The following is an 11,445-nucleotide window of genomic DNA, read 5'->3' as shown; positions in this document are numbered from 1 at the left end:
CCAACACTGCCATCCCTATAACAAAACCACTTTCTACATCCTGCCAGATCTGACTTCTAATAGTTTGTTTTGTTAAACAAATTTCTATCTATGTTCATACTTTTTTCTTCTATTATCTTTATCCAGTTTTAGGATTAGCATAATGTTGAGTTCCTAAAATGAGGGGCGAAGTGTTCCTTCTTTTTTCTGCTTTAATTGTTTGATATAATTTATCAGTTAAAATGTTTATGAGCCTGCTGTTGTCATACAGGTAGGTTTTCAAGGTAGGAATATACTTTCTTTAATAGGTGCTATTCAAATTTTATATTTCCTCCAGAGTTAGTTTCATTAATTTATCTTCCAAGGTACTTCTTAGAAGTTGTCAAATTTATTTCAAAAAAGATTTTTGTAATATGCTTTCTATATCCTTTTAAATTCTGTAAAATCTGTGGTAATGTCCCCTAGATCTTAATATTGTAATTTAAAAAATGTATAACTGATATTGTGTAACAGGAAGAAAAGGTCTAAAAGAGCAGGGAAATTGGGAGGGGTAGGGGAAGGGAAAAAGGGAAAGGAAAAAATATGAGAAGAGGAAAAAAATGGAACCAAGGTCTTTGCAAATAGGGAAGGGTGGAGGGGGTGAAGGGAGGGCAATTGAAGGGAAAAAAAATAAGAACCAAGAGACTTATGTAATGGTACAAGATCCCAATGATGAATGTAACTGTATTTTATACCTAAAATGTACCAATAAAGTTAATGGGTGAAAAATACAAAAAAAAGCAGCTCTTACTCTTGATTTTTAAAGTCAGGGTTTGATATGCCAATCATTCTTACCCCTCAAATAATAGCATAATTATTTGTCAAAATAACGATCCATCCAGCGATCAACATGTTTAAAATCTAACAGTGTGCAAATCTCCATCCATATGTCCCATGTGCATGTGGTGTGACTGGAATACAGGTGGCGCTGTGACAGCACAGCACAGCTTTCCCATGGGTGTGTTTCAAGTGAGTCCAAATTTAGCCAATTTCTAAAACTGGAGAGAGCTTCTGGGTACACCTCAAGGCTGCCTATGAAAGTTCTCTTTCCAGTTGTTCTCTTGATCAGTTCGCTCAATCCTGATGCTCCAGTGATCACCTGTGTGTGGATAACTCCCAAAAATGTTGAAAGTAGGAACTCTTAACACATTCCAGTTCCACATTTCTGCTACTGTATTACTTGGGATTACCATCTGACTCTTCTAAATTCACTTGAATCCACTGGGTGTAAAATTGAGCCAGCATCTTCTCCACCTGGTCCAGGTTCACGTCCCCATCGGATGTTCTCTGCTATGTTACTGGTGTCAGCATGGCAGAGCTGCTGAGGCTGGAATCCCACACAGGCCTCACCTCACACTCAGCTGCCAATTCCCCAGCCAATACCTCCATCACATATCCTTTCCCATACCCTGTTTTCCATTTCCACTGCTTTTCTTTAATAAAGTTCTCTCACGAAAACTATACAGAGCCCCTTGCCTATACCTGCTTCCACATTTTATTGATTCTGTTTGCTGTTACTCTCAACTTTGTTCTCACCCTAAAATTTTCTGTACTGAAAGTTGAAGGTAAGGCTTTTCTCAGTTGGCTTCACCCTTGGGAAAACCCATGGCCAGTTAGCGCTCCTCACCCATCTCCACAGCCACAGTCCTCAGGTCATGGGAGGAAAGAAGACAGGAGTCATCTCAAGTTGTAGATTGTTCAATGAGCCTAACACAGATAGCAAAGCAGGAAGTAAATAATAAGGTATTTAAGATACAGTCCTTTTTGTAGAATTTTCTTTTCATTATAGAGGTTCAAAAAATTTATTTCAAATTAATAAGCTGCCATAAAACCAACATATTCAAACAACAACAATATGTTTGTTATCAATGGCACTACTAATTATATTCTTTTTCTATTTCTCTATCCCTTTAAGTTTTTAAAATAGGAAATTTGACAAAAGAATAGCTAAGTTTAGGAATCATGAATTGTTAAGGAGAAAGCATTTGATCTGGAATATGAAGATGTATTTGTTTTTCTATCTAAATTGTGGTCCACATTCTGAGCATCTCTGAGGTTGTATTCTTTCACATCCATATAATATGGATATAATATCTATCAATTATTTTCAAGAGTTACTGGTAGACTCTAATCAAATAGATATAAAATGATCAGAGGATCCCAAACTTGGCTAATCTTCCAAATTACTTCAAGCATCATCCCCAGAGATTTCAATGCTCAGGCTATCCAGATGATCTGACATTTGGAAACCGCATCATACAAATTATAAAATTCTACACAGGTGAAGGTTACTGTAATGCTAATCTTCATAGTCCATCAGTCACTATCATACCTGAGTCTTATAATGGGGTAGATCATCTTTGGTTTGCTTTTAGTTTTAGACTTTATGTAAGCTGTCATTCTGAGTAAAAAATCCAAAAACTTTTGATAAAAGGTTTTGAACTTTGGGCTAAAGGAAATCTTTCCTTCTGTCAGAGGGTTGATAAATGGACTTAGTCATTTTTATGTTTATATCATTCTGTAGTCTAACTTGACACCATAAACTCTATCTGCAGATTATTAAAGTTAATTTCCAGAAGCAAAATGTAGATCAGAAAATTCAGAAACAAAGATATTTTAAAGTTAATAAAGTGCATTGAAAGAAAAAACACTTCTCACTCTAATGCTGCTTTGTAGTTCTAATATCCTCTTTCAAAGAAATGTAAAGTTTTCATTACCTGGGCATTCACCATAATACAATGAGACATTTTTCCTGAGGCAGCTGATTTAATTTTATCTGTCACAATTGATATTGCAGTTTCAGTAAAGCATGATTTTTAAGGTGGTAGCTTAAATATAAAAATGAGCTATTGTAATCCAAATCAAGCATGGTACTAAAATTATTCCTAGCAATGAGAAATCACTAGAAATTACTTTGTTACATTCAACTGGAAATTATTGTAGAAAACTGCTTAGTCAAACAAGCAGTTAATCAGGAAAGAAGTCTAATGGTATCTTTCTTTGATTTATTAATATGATTACACATTATTTGACAAAGCATTCATTATATTGTGCTGACACATGAAACAAGTTCAAATGTATTTTGTTTAGAAATGGTCATGACAGACGATGATTCTTCATCATACTTTTTGGAAAAGAAAAGAAAAGAGTGCTTGGACACTAACTTGCACAGGTGCTTACAGTCCTCACTGCCCTGTCCTGGTCTCAGGTCTGGGCCCCCAGGTATCATGATGAGCCCTCAATTACTTTCTTCCACAGCTGTTGTCAGCGGCCTCCCTGTGATCTCACTGCATGAACTAATTTTAGCTTCTCTGTACAAAACTAACAAGGCATAGTGGATCATCATGCAGGGTTGGAGTTCAAACAGATTTGGCTCTAACGTTACCCCTTTCACATACTGGCTGTGTGACTCTCGATGGTTACTGACTTCTAAAAGACCTTGTTACTAAAAGTGTGTTCTGTACACCAACAACTTTAATGTTATTCGAGGAGTCACCCACAGCATGACAGTCAGAGCCTGCATTCTTTTTCTAAATTTTGCATTAAAATTTGAGAATCATTGCTATAAATCACAGTTTTCTTATTTGTAAAAATAAGGTTAATTAGGATTTTAAAAGATTCCTTTTGAAGGTTCTTGTTAGGATGAAGAATTCTTTTAGGATTATAAGGGTCTTAGTATAGTGCCTAAAGCATTGTTAGCCTAAAATAATATTTTTAATAATGTTCAAAAGCATCCTTTGAAATTTTCCTATTTTAAGAGATCTAATTCCCATTTTAAGAAAAATAATGTTTAAGGAATTTAGTAATTTCTTATGACCACATATTAGTAAATGAAGTCACCAAGACTTAAATCTCCATTCTGATGTACAATACAAATGTAGTCTCCTTATTTTCTGTGCCCACTATGATACTGTTTGTTCATAACGGGAGGAGGGTGGAAAGAAAAAACTTTGGCCCTTGTGTATGTATAATATCATAATGTGTTTTTGTTTGATAAATCGAAATGTTGTGTTAAATATGTTCCTCTTTCTTGCAAGATTCCTGTGAAGCTGGTATCCTACATTTGGAGGTACAAAGAAATGGGCTCCATGTTGGGCAGTGATGACTGAGTCTGATTCCTTGACCTAGAGCCCATGTTCTCACTGAGAAGTATGCTGTCTCCCATGGCTGAATCCGGACTCTCTCCTGCGTAGTCCCTGCACATGGCAGCTTTTCATCCTGACTCAGGCTGATTCTTTCCTTAGTGGATTTGTTTGGTTTTGCTATATTCCACACACATCCTATAGGGAATGAGGAACAAGACTTCAGACTCACCTATTCGGGCTGCCTTATTTCACCAAGACAGCTGTTCTCCTGCCCTGTCCTGTTGGCCCTGTTCTTGGGTTCCAAGCCGGGGGCTACTCTTCAACTTCATAACCAGCAGCTGCAAAGTGTCTCCTGTTGTTTATGCAAACAATTGCTCAGACTGTGTTATAATAACCAGCGGTCACGGTCCAAAGAAGCCTTAAGTACTCTGCTTTCTAATTCAGCCTGCACTTTTGCCAAACCAAGCAAAGAGCTGTTTCCATACAATCCTCCACATCCCCCAGCTCCACTTTGCCCATGGTGAACTGTTTGTCTAATCCACCCCAAAACAAAGTCCAACTTGTCCCAATAGTAGTTAAGACTCAGCTTTTGTCTTTATTACTTCTAACAGTAGTAATTTTTCCTCTTAACCTCTTTATTTGGGTGCTGTAGGGTAATAATCACGTCTTGTTCACAGACAGAACTGAAAGTTTTCTGAACACAAGATTAATGTTTTACGTATTTGTCTAAACCATTCCTACTCCCCTCTTCCATCAAGACTTTACCCAATGGTAAAGACTCAATGAATATTACTGAACAAATTAATTGCTCTTAGGAAGACTAGAAATTGGTTAATGTGGAAAAGGAAGAAGACAGTTTGCCAAAGAGCCATAGTTTTTTTTTTTTTTAACTTGAGAAACACTAGTTGAATCGCTTCATGTTATATTTAAAAACTGAAGCTCATGAAAGGATCCAAAATGAGGAGTAAGACAGACACTAGAAAAATTAAAATATTTGAAAGAGTGTATTTACTTACAATTACACCATAATATACAAACTGCTGCATTTTTCAAATGCTTATCCCAACATTACCTATGAGAATTAAAATTTTTACATATATAATCACAATTTACTTAAAGTAGCATTTTTATTCCATTTAATATTATTTTTTTGCTCTTTTTATCAATATTGTCATAACTAAAACTTTTTATAGTCACATAAATTTCATTAACATACCAGATAACTCCTGCTTTTCCATCATTTAGTTAAAACTAAAAAATAACTTCTAGTTATAGTATTTATTTATTCTTTAGTTGTTTCCAATGAGTAAATTACCAAGAATGAGTTTACTAAACTAAAATCTAAGAATATGTATACTATCAAACTCTTTTCAAAAGTATTAAGTTTTAAAAAGGATTCTGCTTTTAGAATCACCTATAAGGCATGTTATTACTAATTTAAATAGGAAAATGGTCTTTAAATCTTATATTAATCTATATTTTTCTGGTTATTAGTAATGCCCATTTCTACTAATTGTCTCTATCTTTTATCTTTATGTTTTTCTTAACATAAACATTAAGTATTTGTATTCTTTGATACAATTTTTTTTTGGTACAGGGAATCAAACTCGAGTCCTTGTGCTTTCGAGGCAGGCAGCAAAACCACTGAGCTAAATCCCCAGCCCCCTTCTTTGATATAATTTTTTATTAATCTCTTCTTGCCTTTCAAGAAACACCTGTCAAACTAGAGTTATAAACAAAAATATTGAATAAGAAAAAAACCAGAGTTGAGGCCATGGCATTCTGTACCTTCTCACCTTCTGCTGCCCTCAGATCACTTAAGGTAATGTTTCCCAAATTGGGGTACAAGGTGTGATACTATGGGTGGAATATAAGATACTTTAAAATATAATGTAAAAATTAAAAAACCTAAAAAATCAATAATCTACATTTTTATTTTAATATAGATTAATATGCAATTTTATTTACATCAACATACACTGATTTTCCACTTACATGAAGATTATGTGTGTGTGTGTGTGTGTGTGTGTGTATATATATATATATATATATATATATATCTCACTTATCAATAGGGATATGTCCTGAGAAATGCAAGCTTAGGCACTTGCTTCATTTTGTGAACATTCTAGAGTGTACCTACACAAACTGAAAGGTGAAGGTGGCCATGTGTGTTGGTGCATGCTTGTAATTCTTACCATTCTAGGAAGCTAAGGCAAGAGGATCACAAATTCAAACCCAGCCTGGGCAACTGAGTGAGACCCTGTCTCAAAATTAAATAAATAATGGCTGGAAATATAGCTCAGTGTGAAGCCTAATCTCCAATACCAAAACAAACAAACAAAACACTCAAGGTATAGTGCACTACCTTGATAGGGCCTCTTTATACAATCAAGAGACTAGTTAAACACAAAATGTATGAGGCTGTTATCAGTGTAACATGGTGAAGTGTTTTACAATAAACTTTTTTTATTAAATAGGAATGCACTCTACAGAAAGTATGGTAAATATATAAACCAGTGACATACTTGTTGATTACCTTCATTGAGTATTATGTATGGTATGTGTTACGGCTTGCAATTAGATGTCCCCCCAAAGCCTCATGCTTTTTCATAGAGTGTGTAATTGATTCATGATTGGCCTAGGCCAGAGGGCACTCGGATTAAGAGCATGAGTGCTACCTGCTGTAAGTAGTCTGAATAAGATAAAAGGGGTAGAAAGATGCTGTTGAGGGCCCTTGTTGCTTTTTATACTGTGTGGGCTTTTCTAGGAGAAGCTTGCTGAGGCTGGTTTTCCTGATGCAAACTTGGCTGTTTTTGTTGAAGGAGCTTGGGGTGTCGCTGTCCTTGGGAATGGCTGCTGTTCTCATCAGGGGAGCTCTGATCTTCACCTTAAGCTTCACTTCCTGGCTCCAGTGTAGATCCCTCAGCTTGGTGACACAAATCCTTCATCTCACCGGTACAGGTTTTCTGGCTTCCACCACTGGCCTTTGGACCTTCCAGGTGCAGATCCTCAATGTATGCTTGCATGAGACATTGCTGTGGGCTCCAGGCCACTGCCTGGATTCTGCCTTGGACTCTAGACCTTCAGCTGGGACCTGAGCTGGACATTGCTGTGGGATCCAGGCCCCTGGCTGGATTCTTTGGGTCTCCCGTGTGTGGTTAGAACTCTTGCATTCCTCTACATTTGACTTTTTGGGTGGATATTATAAAAATAATCCTATGAATTAGATGTCCTGGGCCGGAGGTTTAGCTCAGTGGCACCAGCGCCTGCCTGGCATGCACAAGGTCCTGAGTTCGATTTCCGGTTCTGCAAAAAAACCAAATTAGATGTCCCATATTAATCTATTTCCCTTGGAAACCCTGACCACAACAGTATATAACTGTACGTGGTATTTTGCAAGACTGCAGTGCAGTAGGTTTATTTATAGCAGCATCAACACAAATACATGAGTAATGTATAATGTCAGTGACATCACTAGGTGACAGAAATTTTCAGCTCCATTATAATGGTCTGGGACCATCATATATAGTCCCTAACTGACCAAAACATCATTCTGTCATTCATGATGATATGCAGATATAAAGATAGTGGCGGGCTCTTTCAAAAAGCTGACTTACTTCATGGAAAAGGAGCTGGAACAGAAACTTTTCAGCACTGCCAGTGACTCAAGTTCCTCTGCCCTGCTTCTCTGGCCCCCTTAGCATGTGGTTTAAATGTTGTGATTCAAGACAGTGGTGTGAATGCCCCTATATTTAAGCTTGCAGTGAGAAAGAGGTACTAGTGCCGTTAAAGAGCAAGGAATAATGTTTTAGGAAGAAGAGCATCATCCCAGGTTCCGATGTGTTGCGTTTGAGGTGATACTGAAATAACCACTGACCACGCTGAGTAAGAGTGAGGTACATGAATGGGTCTTCTGCATACCATCACTCAAGGCCAGTGATGGGGAGAGGAGGCTGAGAAAGCCAGGCCAGCCCAGTACTGAGCTTGAAGGAAACACCTGTATCAAATGCTTGTTTCACTGCAGGATACAGTGAGTCTGTAAAGGACACAGAAAAGGGGGAGAATACAACAAAAAGAAAAAGTCATGACAAGGCTTTTAAAACTTTGATCTTCATCTCCCCAATGAGTGTATAATTCAATCTCATTATTGTACTGATTAGTATTTTTCTGATTCTAGTGTTGCACACCTTTCCTTGTGCTATACTGGCTATTTATCATCTTCTTATGTCTACATTTTAATTGGGTTGTCTATTAATGAGCTCTAAGAATTCTTTATATATTCTGCTCATAGGTTATATGCATTGTAAATATGTTCTGTTTAAGGACTACTTTTCATTTTAATGATGTCATTTAAAGTTCTAAATTTTGATGGAATCTCATTTATCAATTTTTTTCTTTTATACATCATGTCTTTTGTATCCTAGGTAGTTCTTGCCTACCCTGAATTCATAAATATTTTCCCTTATAATTTCTTCTTAAAGTTTCATACTTTTAGACTTTCTTATTTAGGTTCATAGATCCCTTCAAGTTATTTTCATGTTTGGAAAAAAAGGGTTGAGGTTAAGTTTTTATATACGGATACCAGGTGTTCTAGTTTCATTTGCTGAAGACACTATCTCTTCCTCGGCTCTTGAATTGAGTTTATATTCTATAAAATGCTAATGTTAAATAATCTTTCAAAACTCAGTGGACCATATATGTGTGGTTCTATTTCTAGATTCTCTGTTTTATTCCAATGATCTATATGTCTTTCCTTACACCAACACTGCCTTGAATACTGTAGCTTTAGAAGAAGTCTTAAAATTGGGTGCTAAACGTCTTCCAACACTGATTTTGTTTTTGTTTTTGGCTTTTCTGGGTCCTTTGTACTCCTACATAACTTTTAAATTTCAATATCCAATTCTTCATTTATAGCAAGTATACACAGACCTGAATTTTTATATATACCTTGTGTTTTCTACTCCTGCTAAATTCAAGTACAAGTTCTAGGGGCTCCTAGAGATTTCTTAGTATTTTCTCTGTAGATGATCATTTCATTTACATGTAACGATTTTGCTTCTGCCCTGCCAATACTATCTTAATTGTGTCATTTTATTGCCAGACTATTTTGATGGGGCCTAGGTTTCAACATTTAATGGACAGATAAAGAGTAAGCATATCTGCCCTTGTTCCCCACCTTAAGGAGAAAGCATTGTATCTTCTCCATTCATACAAGGCATTCTCACTGGAAGTATGGAGTACATGTCTTTAATTTGTTGAGGAGTTTCTGTTCTACTTCTAGTCTGACAGCTTTTACCATCAACAGCTGTAGAACTTGGTCCAATACTTTTTCTCCAACTAGTGACAGGATCATATGGCTTTTTCCTTTCCTCTGTTAAAAGGATGACTTTTGGGGGTGGATCTTCCAATGCTGAACCAACACTGCCATCCCTATAACAAAACCACTTTCTACATCCTGCCAGATCGGACTTCTAATAGTTTGTTTTGTTCAACAAATTTCTATCTATGTTCATACTTTTTTCTTCTATTATCTTTATCCAGTTTTAGGATTAGCACAATGTTGAGTTCCTAAAATGAGGGGAGAAGTGTTCCTTCTTTTTTCTGCTTTAAGTGTTTGACATAATTTATCAGTTAAAATGTTTATGGGCCTGCTGTTGTCATATAGGTAGGTTTTCAAGCTAGGAATATACTTTCTTTAATAGGTGCTATTCAAATTTTATATTTCCTCCAGAGTTAGTTTCATTAATTTGTCTTCCAAGGTACTTCTTAGAAGTTGTCAAATTTATTTCAAAAAAGATTTTTGTAATATGCTTTCTATATCCTTTTAAATTCTGTAAAATCTGTGGTAATGTCTCCTAGATCTTAATATTGTAATTTTTAAAATGTATAACTGATATTGTGTAACAGGAAGAAAAGGTCTAAAAGAGCAGGGGAATTGGGAGGGGTAGGGGAAGGGAAAAAAGGGAAAGGAAAAAATATGAGAAGAGGAAAAAAGTGGAACCAAGGTCTTTGCAAATAGGGAAGGGTGGAGGGGGTGAAGGGAAGGCAAGGGAAGGGGAAAAAAAATAAGAACCAAGAGACTCGTGTAATGGTACAAGATCCCAATGATGAATGTAACTGTATTTTATACCTAAAATGTACCAATAAAGTTAATGGGGGAAAAAAAAGAAAAGAAAAAAGGACACAGAAAAGGAATGATCAGAAATGCAAGGTAAATAAACAACACAAATGTAGGGGAGTATTGTGAAGCAGATGCCAAGAGAAGAAACGGTCAGAAAATCAAGTTATGAAATGCTAAATAAGACATGGATTGTAAAATTTCAATTGTGTTTATCAATGTGAGGATACTGATGATCTTTACTAGATTGTTGGATGAGAGAATCGAAGTCAGACTGGAGAGGTTTGATGCGCAAGATGAGAGGAAGTGGAAGAAATGGAAACAGCAGAAATGGATCCTGGTTTGCAGAGAGGTTGTTCCTAGGAAGAAATGATGCAGGTATCACACTTAGGGCCTTGAAGGAAGCAGGATTTTTGTTTTGTTTTTAAAGGGGGAGATTGAGTCATTAAAAACCGGTGAGAACAATTTACTTGACAGCCTTAGGAGAATTACAAGGGGCTCAGCTGAAATGTGGGAGAGGGTGTGGAGCAAGCTCTGGAGATGGGAGTTAGGAGGAAGACAGACTCTGCTACTGAAGCCAGTTAAAGCACTGAGTTGAATGAAGAAGTGGAGTTAGGGCAGTCTGAAAGGGTGTTTAAGAAGGACATAGTGAGAGAGAGAGGTGTTTCGGGCCTTCTGGGTTTTATCTAATCCCTTCCTGCTTGTAGACATAGTCCAACATTTTCAATGAGGGTTGACGGTCGGATCAGGATAGATGTTCTTGTACTACAGTGCTTTATAAGATACAGAAGTCAACTCTGAGTTTAAATGATTATTACCTGATAAGTGTTATATTTAAAAAATTTGTAATGAAATTCCCGCAATCTACACATTACCTCATTGTCTCACCAAAACATTGCCATTGTTTGCTGTCATTTTGATGACTTTTGTTAGTATTAAGGATTACCAGGAGTGATGGTTCACATACACGTTCTTACACCTTGATTTATGAGCCTCAGAATGCCTTTCTCTTTTCAGCTTTATTTCACTCCTAAGCCATTCCTCTGGTTGGTACCTGCTTAATGTGTTTATGTCTTTGTCCCCCATGACTTTCTGCATCTTGAGTATCCTGAAAAAAGCTGGAAAAATGCAGCTGGTATCACTATCTTGAACTTGAACTTGCTAAAGTCATGGGAGATATTGCCCTTCCTTGGGCCTCAACATAGTCATAATTCAAGTTTA

At 36.5% G+C, this 11,445-nt stretch overlaps 1 long non-coding RNA gene across 1 annotated transcript in view; it reads right to left on the bottom strand.

Annotated features, from left to right (window-relative positions):
- Nucleotides 1-361: 361 nt before the first annotated feature.
- The window catches only part of LOC101725543 (uncharacterized), a 168,819-nt gene continuing 157,735 nt past the window's right edge, over nucleotides 362-11,445 (bottom strand). Inside the window, exons 9-11 of the long non-coding RNA XR_015441748.1 lie at nucleotides 5,120-7,412; nucleotides 4,333-4,455; nucleotides 362-1,725 (exon numbers count right to left, since the gene is read on the bottom strand). This is a non-coding gene — a long non-coding RNA (uncharacterized LOC101725543). The remainder of the gene's footprint in view (nucleotides 1,726-4,332; nucleotides 4,456-5,119; nucleotides 7,413-11,445) is intronic.

This window comes from Heterocephalus glaber, unplaced genomic scaffold (genome assembly GCF_053883595.1).
Source record: "Heterocephalus glaber isolate CG9 unplaced genomic scaffold, H.glaber_assembly_v1.0 deba00000281, whole genome shotgun sequence".
NCBI lineage: Eukaryota > Metazoa > Chordata > Mammalia > Rodentia > Bathyergidae > Heterocephalus > Heterocephalus glaber.
Note: the sequence above shows the minus strand (reverse complement) of the source record. Positions and strands in the feature narration are given on the sequence as shown.